This window comes from Equus asinus, chromosome 9 (genome assembly GCF_041296235.1).
Source record: "Equus asinus isolate D_3611 breed Donkey chromosome 9, EquAss-T2T_v2, whole genome shotgun sequence".
In the NCBI taxonomy this organism is placed as follows: domain Eukaryota; kingdom Metazoa; phylum Chordata; class Mammalia; order Perissodactyla; family Equidae; genus Equus; species Equus asinus.
In genome coordinates, this window is record NC_091798.1 from 64,690,823 (window position 1) to 64,703,857 (window position 13,035).

Consider the following 13,035-nt stretch of genomic DNA (forward strand, 5'->3'; position numbering starts at 1 on the left):
GCGGACATGGCACTGCTCATCAAACCACGCTGAGGCAGCGTCCCATATGCCACAACTAGAAGGACCCACAACAAAGAATATACAACTATGTACTAGGGGGCTTTGGGGAGAAAAAGGAAAAAATAAAAAATCTTTAAAAAAAAAAATTTTTAAAAAAAGAAAAAACAGATAATCTGAATAGACCAATCACAAGGAAAGATATTGAAACTAATCAAAAGTATCCTAAAGAATAAAACCCCAGGACCAGATGGCTTCCCTGGGGAATTCTACTAAACTTTTAGAGAGAATTTAATATCTATCCTTCTCAAGCTATTCCAAAAACTAGGGAAGATGGAACACTTCCTAAGACATTCTACAAGGTCAACATCACTCTGATACCAAAGTCTGACAGGGACAACACAAAAAAGGAAAACTACAGGCCAACACTGCTGATGAACATAGATGCAAAGATCCTCAACAAAATTTTGGCAACCCAAATTCAGCAATTCGTCAAAAGGATCATACATCACGATCAAGTGGGATTTATACCAGGGACTCAGGGATGGTTCAACATCTGCAAATCAATCAACATGATACACTGCATCAACAAATTGAGAAATAAAAACCACATGATCATCTCAATAGATGCAGAGAAAGCATCTGACAAGATCCAACAGCCATTTATAATAAAAACTCTTAACAAAATGGGGATAGAAGGAAATTACCTCAACATAATAAAGGCCATATATGACAAACTCACAGCCAACATCATACTCAATGGCCAAAAACTGAAAGCCATCCCCCTGAGAACAGGAATAAGACAAAGATGCCACTATCACCACTCTTATTCAACATAGTACTGGAGGTTTTTGCCAGAGCAATTAGGCAAGAAAAAGGAATAAAAAGAATCCAAACAGGGAGTGAAAAGTGAAACTCTCATTCTTTGCAGACAACACGATCTTATTTAAAGAAAACCCCAAAGAATCCATCAGAAAACTAACAAATAATTAACAACTACAGTAAAGTTGCAGGGTACAAAATCAACTTTCAAAAATCAGTTGCTTTTCTATACTCCAATAACGAACTTACAGAAAGAGAACTCAAGAATACAATTCCATTTACAATTGCAACTAAAAGAATAAGCTTCCTAAGAATAAATTTAACCAAGGAGGTGAAGGACTTATACAATGTAAACTATAAGACATTACTGTAAGAAACTGATAATGACATAAAGTGATGTAAAGAGATTCCATGCACATGGATTGGAAGAATAAACATAGTTAAAATGTCCATACTATGCAATCTACAGATTCAATGCAATCCCAATGAGATTCTTCATGGAAATAGAACAAAGAATCCTAAAACTCATATGGGGCAAGCAAAGACCCCAAACTGCTAAGGCAATCCTAAGGAAAAAGAACAAAGCTGGAGGCATCACAATCCCTGACTTCAAAATGTACTACAAAGCCATAGTGATCAAATTGGCATGGTACTGGTACAAAAACAGACACACAGATCAATGGAACAGAACTGAACGCCCAGAAATAAAACCGCACATCTATGGACAGCTAATCTTCGACAAAGGTGCCGAGAACATACAATGGAGAAAAGATACTCTCTTCAATAAATGGTGTTGGAAGAACTAGACAGCCACATGCCAAAGAATGAACGTAGACCATTATCTCAGGCCATACACAAAAAAACTCAAAATGGATCAAAGACTTGAAAATAAATCCTGAAATCATAAAACTCCTGGGAGATAATACAGGTAGTACAATCTTTGATATGGAACTAAAAAGGATCCTTTCGAATACGATGTCTTCTCAGACAAGGGAAACAAAAGAAAAAATAAGCAAGTGGGAGTTCATCAGACTAAACAGCTTCTGCAAGGCAAAAGAAACTAGAATCAATACAAAGAGACAACCCACCGAACTGGGAAAAATATTTGCAACTCACATATCTGACAAGGGGTTAATCTCCATATAATATATAAGGAACTCACAAAACTGAACAATAAAAAACAAACAACCTGATCAAAAAATGGGCAGAGGGGGCTGGTCCCGTGGCCGAGTGGTTAAGTTCGCACGCTCTGCTGCAGGTGGCCCGGTCTTTCGTTAGTTCGAATCCTGGGCGCGGACATGGCACTGCTCATCTAAGCCATGCTGAGGCAGCATCCCACATGCCACAACTAGAAGGACCCACAACGAAGAATATACAACTATGTACCGGGGGGCTTTGGGGAAAAAAGGAAAAAAATAAAATCTTTAAAAAAAAAAAAATGGGCAGAGGATATGAACAGACTTTTTCCAAAGAAGATATACAGATGGCCAATAAACACAGGAAAAGATGTTCAACATCACTAATCATCAGAGAAATGCAAATCAAAACTACAGTAAGATACTACCTTACGCCTGTTAAAATGGCTATAATCACTAAGACTAAAAATAACAAATTTTAGAGAGGATATGGAGAGAAGGGAACCCTCATACACTGCTGGTGGGAATGCAAACTGGTGCAGCCACTATGGAAAATAGTATGGAGATTCCTCAAAAAACTAAAAATAGAACTACCACATGACCCAGCTATCCCACAATTGGGTATCTACCCAAACAACTTGAAATCAACAATCCAAAGTAACATATGCACTCCTATGTACATTGCAGCACTATTCACAACAGCCAAGACATGGAAACAATCCAAGAGCCCACTGACTGATGATTGGATAAAGAAGATGTGGTATATATATACAATGGAACACTACTCAGCCATAAAAAAAGGCAAATTCATCACATTTGCAACAGCATGGAAGGACCTGGAGGGAATTATGCTAAATGAAATAAGCCAGACTGAGAAAGACAAACACCACGTGATTTCACAAATATGTGGAATATGAACAAACACATGGACAACGAAAACAGTTCAGTGGTTACCAGGGGAAGGGGGTTGGGGGGTGGGCACAGGGGGTGAAGGGAAGCACTTGTGTGGTGACAGTCAAGAAATAATGTACAAGGGCTGGCCCTGTGGCCGAGTGGTTAAGTTCGTGTGCTCTGCTGTAGGCGGCCCAGTGTTTCGTTGGTTCGAATCCTGGGCGCAGACATGGCACTGCTCATCAAACCACGCTAAGGCAGCATCCCACATGCCACAACTAGAAGGACCCACAAGGAAGAATATACAACTATGTACCCAGGGGGCTTTGGGGAGAAAAAGGAAAAAAATAAATTCCTTAAAAAAAAAAACAAGAAATAATGTACAACTGAAATCTCACATTGATGTAAACTATTATGAACTCAATAAAATAATTAAAAAACAAACAAAAAAAACATCAAGCGCTCCGACCAGAGCCCAGGATTTAACATAGCAGTTGACAAGTATCAGCTGCTATTATCAACATCATCATCATATTCAGTCTTTATTTGCCCCGTCCTCATCTCTACAATCAAACCAGATAAAAGGGGAAATAAAAGATATTTCTAACATCTGATTTTGAAAAGTATACAATTTATTTAAAATATTTAAATAAACTGATCCACATCTTAAACATATTGGTTACCCAAAATTTCAGTTTGCATTGAATTCATTCTATGTCCCAGTTATGGGCTGAATTCTGTCCCCTCAAAATTCATATGTTGAAGTCCTAACTCCCAGTACCTCAGAATGTGACTGTACTTGGAGATAGGGACTTCCAAGAGGTAATTACCAATAAAATGAGGTCATGAGGGTGGGCTCTAATACAATGTGTGTCCTTACAAGAAGAGGCAATTAGGGCACAGGCACACACAGAGGGAAGACCACGTGAAGACACTCGGAGAAGATGACCATCAACAAGTCAAGAGGCCTTCAGAGGAAACCAACCGTGCTGACATCTTCTTTTTTTAAAGATTGGCACCTGAGCTAATAACTGCTGCCCATCTTTTTTTTTTCCTTTTCTGCATTTTCTCCCCAAATCCCCCTGGTACACAGTCGTATATTTTTGTTGTAGCATGTGGGACACGGCCTCAGCGTGGTCTGATGAGTGGTGCCATGTCCGCGCCCAGGATCCAAACCAGCGAAACCCTGGGCCACCGAAGTAGAGCGCGTGAACTTAACCACTCGGCCACAGGGCTGGCCCCGCTGCTGACATCTTGATTTCAGATTACTAGCCTCCAGAATTGGGAGGAAATAAATTTTTGTTGTTTAAGCTATCTAGTCTGTGATACTTTGTTATGGCAGCCCTAGCAAAAATTAGTCTTATTACCATTCAAAAAGTAAAGATTGTACTATGGGGAGAATTTATTTTACCAAGTAGCATCATAATATTTAATTTAATATACATCTACCTACATATTGCAAGATTGAGCTGAAATCAAATATCTAAGTAACATTTATTTCTGTACCATGCTATTATTACATATGTGCCATAAGGATATTGTAAATTATTTAAACGGCTCTGTCAGAATTATTGTCTTTAAGACATCACATATACCTTTTACCTAAATTTTAACAGAGGTCAAAATGAATCTAATTATTTGGCTATTAACTCAATTAAAGAAAAGAACTATGATCAGTGGAATGTCTCCAAAATTAATTATTAAAACTCTAGTAATCTAGCATAAAAAGCAAATTTAGAAGAAACAGTCTTTATGAAGATTAATTAGTAAAAGGTTTTCTTCAAGTACAATTGCTTTTTTCATCAATTATACTTTGTTATGAACTAAGACCACTTCAAAGAATAGTTTATCACAGGAGTTTTCATAGAGGAATCACAGTGACGGATTAATCTACTTTGCCTTCAACACTACATTCGCCCTTCAACAATCATGCAGAAAATATGTCAAAGATATTTACATGAGCCAAAATACAAGCTCAGAGATGTCAACTTAAAAGCCTTCCATAAAACTCATCTATAATAGGTACTCATATCACCACAATATAGCACAATTAATGAAGAATGAACTGAAAGATAGCCTCTTTCAGCTTTCAACATTGAGTAATATAACAGCAAATTAGCTTTTATTGCTCTTATACAATAGAGTAATCAAGTATTCCCTTTACAATGAATGGGCTTTTTCTTTCTCTAAATTACTGTAAAACTACAACTGTATATTAACATGAGACCAATCGGAAAGATAGTATTTTACAAAAAGTTGTATGAGATGAATTTTTGTGACATAAAATTATATTCCTACTTCTAGATTTAATAATCTTAGGACACTGAGTTGCAAACTGATTTACTTAAGTGGTCAATTCCCAGCCTTTTTCTTTCCTTTGAATACACTTGGAAATTAACCAGGACTAGATTAGCATTAAGAATACCTTTCAATTTATTCTTTCTCTCTCTAACTCTCACCCATAAAACAGCTAACTGCTATTTTAAATAAGTGGGGAAATATTTAAAACAAAGAGTACATAAGTAGAAGTCCTATAAAGCAGGCATTATTCCAAATTTGATATCACTATTTTATCACAGAAAAAATTTTAAGTCCTAAAATATAAAACTAATAAAGTTGAAAACTCTACTGCTTATTTTTAACATGCATGAACAATTAAGCACCTAGTAACTGTTCACTGACGAAATAATTTATTTTTTTAAATTTGGACTCAATCTAGCTTTGAAGTCTAAAGACTTTGTGGAGAGCTCATCTTCCTAAGGAACACTTAGTTTTATTTGATTCAGGGGCATACACAGCACCAACTTAGACCTGGGCAATCGTCACCCACCCTGAGCTCTGGACTCTCAAGGGATCTCCCTATTCTTCCTCTGACCACATCCCTTCCACACGATAAATCCACAGGGCAAAGAACTTGGCCCCCCAGAGCCTGTCCTGCCCTGCCCTTCTGAGTTCCAGGGCCCAGAAATCTGTGTCCAAACAGCCTAGAGCCGGCTTCCAGAGCCTACCGCGCCTTCTCCAGGTCCTTCCCTGTCAGGGCAGTTGCCCTTGCAGCCCTAGCCTGAGCAGTGGCCAGGGAGTTGCAGTTTGTAGGCGTGTGGGCAGAGTGCGAAGGTGTCTGCAAGCAAGGCCCCTCCTGGTTTAGGACAGGGCCAGGTCTGGGAGAAGAGGGGACTGCACTGCCCCATAGCCTGGCTCTCCCCACATATATCACCACACTCCAGTGGGGCAATGGAGCTGGGGCAATCTAAACCCACACTTGGCCTTCCAGATCACTAAGCTATTTCTCAAGGCAGGAGGAAACGTATTACTTTGATTTGTAACTTTTAAATGTTTAGAAATAGGCTCTGAGAGCCTCAATGTACTTTTGCCCCAGGTCCTGCAAATTTTAGAAGCCAGCCTGGATACCTACAACCGAACTTCAAATCAGTCAATTCTCATGAACCAACTCGGTTGAGTTCACTAAGTACTCAACAGATAAATGAAACGTATGGCCAAAAGGACTGAAAAAAAGGTATGTGGAGTATAAATGCAAATTTATTACTTCAACTAGAAATGAAACCAAACGTGAAAGTTACCACACACTATTAGCTCTAATATGTTCACTGTCTGTTCTGATGCTAATCTAATAAGTTTTGACCAATATCTTTAAGTCTCTGTTTTATATTTTAAAAGGTTCTGCAAGTCCTAAGATGATTTAAAACACATCCCGAAGAAGGCATGCCCCTCAAATCATTGTTACACCATTATGGTTTAACTGGTATAATAATGATTTTTTAATGAGTACATTAATTCTACTCAAAAGTTAAATAGGTACCAACTGTTAAGAAAACATAAAAAGATTGAGTCAAAAATAGTTATATCCAGATAATAAACATTTAAAAAACGCAAGCTAAGCTTCAAGTTATTTCCATGTTAACATAATATTCTCAAATTTAAAATACAAATAGGGCTCATAAAAAAAGAAAGCTTTACTTTAATAATTAAGTTGTTCTCTACCAACAAATGATCAACAGGTTTCCTCTATCACTTATCAAATCCTTCAATACCCAACAGCAACATCCAGTCTCACACTTAAGGGGTCACACACAATCTTAACTGGTATTGTCACAGCTCAAATATCCTGATGATTAATTTTAATTCCAACATTTCCATTATAAATTAAGCTTGTTTTTCCTTCCTGATAAACTGTTAAAGAGTTTTAATTAACGTTCTGTTCTGGTTTATCCATTTAAACACAAACCAAGCATCTAATGAAAGTAAAGCAATAAAGCTAAGCTAAATGAAAATAGATTCTACAGTGAAAATACAAACAAAATGCTGTGAGAATAAAGAAAGGGTAAATTCCTACCAGAAGGACAGAAGAGAGATTCTGAGATTATTCATCATCTGCATAGAGAGAAAAGTTCCAAATAGACAGAAGAGCATATGGAAAAGACACTAAGCCATGAAGGTATGCCTCAATTTCAAGAAACAGAAGGCAGCTGGGTATGGCTGCACTGCAGCTTCCATGGTGCGAGAACGGTGAGAAATAAAAATAGAAGTGGGGATCAGATCACTGAAAAGCTTCTAAACAATCCTTGTTTCTTACTCCAAACTTCGGAGGAAGGAAGTTAAAGGTTTCTGATCTGTGCTTTCAAAAATAACTGTACTGTGAGTGTAAAGGATAGACTAACAAGCTAAAGTAGAAGAGAAACAGGAAATGAGGTTGCTGCAATAATTCTGCTAAAAAATGGTTACAGACTGCAGTGGGAACAGACAGAGGAAAGAAGAGGCCAAGGAAGCAAAATGAAGAGAACTCAGTAACTAACTAAAGTTTCCAGGACAGAGTAGAGGGAGAGTCAAAGATGAAGCTGAGGATTTCCAAAGACCTATGAGTTTTTGGAAACCTACAGACCTGCTGATTCCTCTAAATGCTTCTGAACTCAGGTTTCCAAAATAACCTGATCTTTTCTCCAGGTGCTTCAGTGTCATCTAATAGTTTTCAAAGCATATCAGCTTCACTTCCATTAAGCTGTTTGAGATATAGCACTTTTTGAACCCTTGTAAGATGCTGTCACCAGAAATTCTATCCCACACCACTAGAATCCATCTGCATTACTGTTAGGACAGTGGGGTTTTGTTCATCCTGCAGCTATTTAATGTCCAACTGTGACCCCTTACTCTACTGCTTTTCTAAGTGCCCTTTAAAAGACCTGCATACCTTGATACCTGATACCTGCAAATGTGAGATCAACCTCCAAAACAATTTCTAAATCTATCCTAGAGTTATTTCCCTCCCTTGTTAAGATTCCATCCATGAGCATCTACTCACACCAAATGAGGACACTTCAGGCCTACGAGGTCTCCCCCAAACAGAGCTTGGTTGTTTGCAATAATGAAGAGTGTCCCTACTATGAGAGACATCGTTATAAATAAAAGAAAGACCGACTTCATTTCAGGAGTTACCCTGAGGATATGTGAGAAGGCTACTTAGCTTTATGATCAGGCAAATATTGGGCAAATCATCAACGTTTCTGGAAGAAACCGTTTTAAAAGCTGGAAAATACTGCTTCTAAATCACTTTCTAATTGTAAAATATGTAGCAATGAGGAAAACCACTCACCATCTCATGTACTAATGTAGTATTTAAGAACACAGACATCCATTTCAATAAGGATAGACCAGAAGAAAAAAGGGATAGGAAACAACGCAGCAAGGTGTCTACTTTTGCAAGATCGTTAAAAAAAAATGTTTTATATGATTAATAATACTAAAGTAGACGACATTTGGCTTGGAAACACCTAAAAGACTTTCCTCCTAGATGCTCTGCCTGTGATTTCAGGAGCATTACCTGCAAGAGGGAATTAATGGTCACAAGTCCTAATTCCAGAGCCAGAGGACTTGGGTTCAAATTCAGCCCTATCATGGACACACTACTTATCCTCTCTTCTGTTTTCTCATTTGTGAAATAAGGGTAATATCAGGCCTTTGTCATAAAGTTGCCAAGAGCAGTAATGGATATTTGAGACCCATATATACTAAAAAAAATTATTCATTGTTTCTCAGAAATTTCTATTTAACTGAGCAGTTTATTTTGATTTTTTTTATTCAGCTAAATGCAGCAACCCTATTAACCCAAAGCTCAGATAAATTTGTTGAATTAGCTAAAGCCCATAAAGCAAGAAAAGAAATAGAAATCTTTAGAACTAAATATAAATAAAGTATCTCAAGAGGCAATATGGTAAATGGAAAGAACATGGATCTTAGAACCAGGCAATCTGAGCTTCAATTCATCATCCTCTGCCAACTTATAACTGACTGACCTTGAACAAATTACTCTACCTCGCCTGGTAAATGGGCTTAATTTACCACTTTTCAGGGTTGGCAGAATGCATTACATGAAGTAACCCATACTTGACACTCCCCTGATGCAGGACAGGAACGAACGCCAGTTCTCTGTTCTTCCTCACACTATCAGCTTCAGAAACTCAAATTTCCCATCAGAGTAGCCAAAACAAAAGAACTCACTTTAACCCACAATAACTAAACACAACAAAGTGCTCCCCAAACTATGCCCACACACAGACCTCTCCCGCTCCTGACCATCTCATCCCACTTGGCAGGTGCCTCTGGCAGCCAGCATTCTAATTCCCCACCGCCCATCACCTGCATGGGCATTCCCCAAGTATGGCTGACCAGAGCTGTTCTCGTCTGATTGTGCTTAATAGTATTTGAACAGAAAAGTTTAAAAACAACATAACACTGTGATTTCCTCACAAGTTTTTGCTCCTTTTCACAAACGTTTTAAGAATAAGGATACATAAACTCATTTCAAATTATCATATAACATTAAATGCATAAATCTGTTCTTTTAATTTTCAAAAAAAATCTTAATCACTCATTTGAGTCAATAAAAATTCTTAAAAAGAATTGCAAATACACAACAGAAAATTATTTTCCAGTGTGACTCTTGGGCCTAGATCTTCCTTCTATTTTGGAGTCATACCACATGGGGATTATTTTCTAATGTTCATTTTACAAATTGCTTAACTAACACTATGCTATCCAACTTTCCATTTAGTATACCTTATCTTCTCTGTACACACTGTGATTTCTTTGAAGGAAAATTAACTAAATATTTCAGTAGGTTAACTAGCAGGAAGCAAAGAATTAAGATTGTAGATACAAAGGTGCTGTAATTGTATTTTAATCAGCTTATTAAATACAACATGAACATGTATCAATCAACTAACATTTAATTTCATGGTCTATGATTCAAAACTTTTCAAAAGCATAACAGTACAAAATTATCAGCATTTACTTAACAATTCCTTTCCAATTTTGTTTTAACTCATGAAAACCATATAAAATATTGTATGACAATTGTTACATGTCATTAGGGACTGGAAGAAGACATAATTAGGAATTTTATTAAAATACAAACATAATTTGAAATTTATCTTTCTTGTGAGATATTACCAACTTGGTCCAGAAGGAAACACAGCTCCTATACAGAAACACAGCAACATAATTCTTTAAGTTAGGGGACTTAAATACAGGAAGATGGGAATCAAGTATTTAAATACTTAAATATAGGAATCTTTTAAAAATCTATTTCAAATATCTCTGTCCCTAACAGACAAAATTCCACTGCTGAAACAAACTACTGAGCTAAAGCTTAAGTTGGTGCTGCAGAAAATGCAAACAAATCTCTTATCAATCTCATTTAGAAAGTAAATTGCCTAATTGTGCATTCATTTAGGAGTCTTACACAAAGACTTCCCATTACAGAGTCACATTTTGACTTGCAATGTATGTGCACATACGTATCTCTTTTCCTCCTTTGAAAGAGTGGTTTTTCATGATCTGAATGAGTCAGTTTTTCACAGAATAATTTAGTTTATCTAAATTCTACTTTTGTTAAGCAGCAGTGAAAATTATTAAAAGTCAGCGGGTTCTTTTCTCTAGCACTTTGCTTGACAGCAAAAATCGCTTTAGTTTTAAAAGGTCTGTTTCTGACCATTATTTTTTCCTCACGTGGAGAAGGACCTGAGGGTAAGGGTCATTAACATCTTTTACTAAGACAAAAAGATTCTACTGTGGTTGCTAGGATACCAACAGACGGATTCATTTATTGTGGTCTGAACAGTTATCAGGGATGTCTTCTCTCAAAACAACATACTAACCGCAGCAGGAACCATAAGGCAAACAAACAAAATCTAAAAGGCAGAGGCAATTCCTGCCCTTGAAGAGCTTAATGTCTGCTATTGTTGGTATTTAAAATGATAAAGTGCATTTCTAAATAATATATTTTTTAAAGGACTAGAAATAAGCAGACAACAGGAAGGAGGAAGTGTAGGCCAAGGTCAAATATTTCATCTGAGTCTGCAGAGTTAGATTCATTCCTTCATTAACTTATTTAACTGAACCACGAGTCTGTACTATGTGCTGGGTACTGTTCTAGGCATTAGCAACCCGCTGGTTAATAAGACAAAGTTGAGCCTTCATTGAGCTTACATTCTAGTGAGGAGACCAAGCAAAAGTGTTGTAAATATTTACGTCTGTGCGTATGTGCAAGCATGGAGGTGTGTTTGTACTGTATAAGAAAGCTGTGGAGGGGCATGATCACAGGTCAGAGAAGGCCTTACATATATTTATCAATTACTATATGCGAAGAGTTGGGCTAGGCAATGAGGATTGAGTTTAACAGGAGAGACATGTTCTCTGCTACTCGCATTTATTCTGGTGGGAGATCCAGGTAAACTAACAGGGAAGTGATCTGGTGCCACTTACTACCTGTGTAACCTTGGCAAGTTGGTAACACCTTCATCATGAATAGTGGCACTAACCTTCAAGGGTTATTGTGAGCATTAGATGTTTATAAAACATTTGGCACACTGCCTGGTAAACCACAAATGTTATTATTACAGTTAAGTGCCTGTGTTACAGAATAACAAGAAACAAGACTAGTACAAATTGAGGATGGCAGAAAAGGGTTGAAAGGATAATAAAGGTCTTCAAAAAATCAAAAAGGGGGGAGAGAAGGGTTCACATGAGGAAGACTTGTAAAATACACTGCAATGTGTATTTATAAACCTACAAGGAATAGTATAAAATGGAACCACATCACACACCCAATTAAGTGACCAGAATTAAACTACACATGATTGGCACAGAAAAGAGAAGGAGAGAACAGTTTAAATACTGCAAGTGGCTCTGCCATTATTTCACTCAGTGAGGGAATATTTCAGAATGAATGAGATTTGTAGAAAAAGATAGCTGCGGTCCTACAGGCAGATTCAGATCCCACCTGTGAAGTGTGAGCACCTCACCTCACTGAGTGTGAGTCAACACATAAACAAGATATGTGTTTTTCCTATGAATTCCCTAAAATGCAAATGTACTATTTAATCTGGTGCTCAAGTGAATAAATAGCAAAAGCAATTTTGATTAGATGTGATTTTCATCACCTTTTGTACTTATTTTATAACTAACTCCTGCTTAAGATGCTACTCCACCTCTATGATCTCCCTTTTACAGATACACAAATAAACATGCCCAAGGACCCCTGGGCAGCACACAGCAGAGCCAGGATACCTGCCTCATTCAGCCTGGCTCCCAATCACTGCAGTCTTTCCACAATGCCCAGCCATCCTCGAGTCTGGGTTTGAAGGGACAGGCTAAGATTAAGAAGGAAGATGACGCAAAATATCTAAGAGGAAAAGTTAATAAGACAAATAAGTACTTGCAGGAAAAGATAAACACATTAAGACTAAAGAGAGAGAAACCAAGTCAGAAGCTGATGTGTGCAAACTGTTCACCAATTTCCAGAGCAATATTGATTTCATATATTTTATACCTCTGTGCATTCTAAATATTTAAGTATTTTGGAAATTCAAACATTTCAACATGCAGGCTATCTCCCCAAATACCTCTCACACCCAAAAGCAGCACATATACACACAACTTTCACCAAATCAGGTGTCCAGACAAAGTAACAAATTCTGCTGCTTTAGAAACAGAAAGAAAGGAATACATGCCAATAAACTAGTGGGAAAGAATATAAGTAGGAGATAGCAATGTAGGGACTAAAGAAAAAGCCTTCAAAGCACTAGGTGAGTAGTGGTGCCTCTGACAGAAATGATGAAATTGAGAATCTTAGAAAACAAATAGAAGGGTAAGTAAGTGCTTCAAAAGAAGTCTTTGG

The 13,035-nt window shown here is 37.4% G+C and overlaps 1 protein-coding gene across 3 annotated transcripts in view; it reads right to left on the bottom strand.

The window, feature by feature from the left end:
- Positions 1-13,035, bottom strand: part of MAN2A1 (mannosidase alpha class 2A member 1) — a 268,043-nt gene that overhangs the window by 223,184 nt on the left and 31,824 nt on the right. The window lies entirely within an intron of this gene.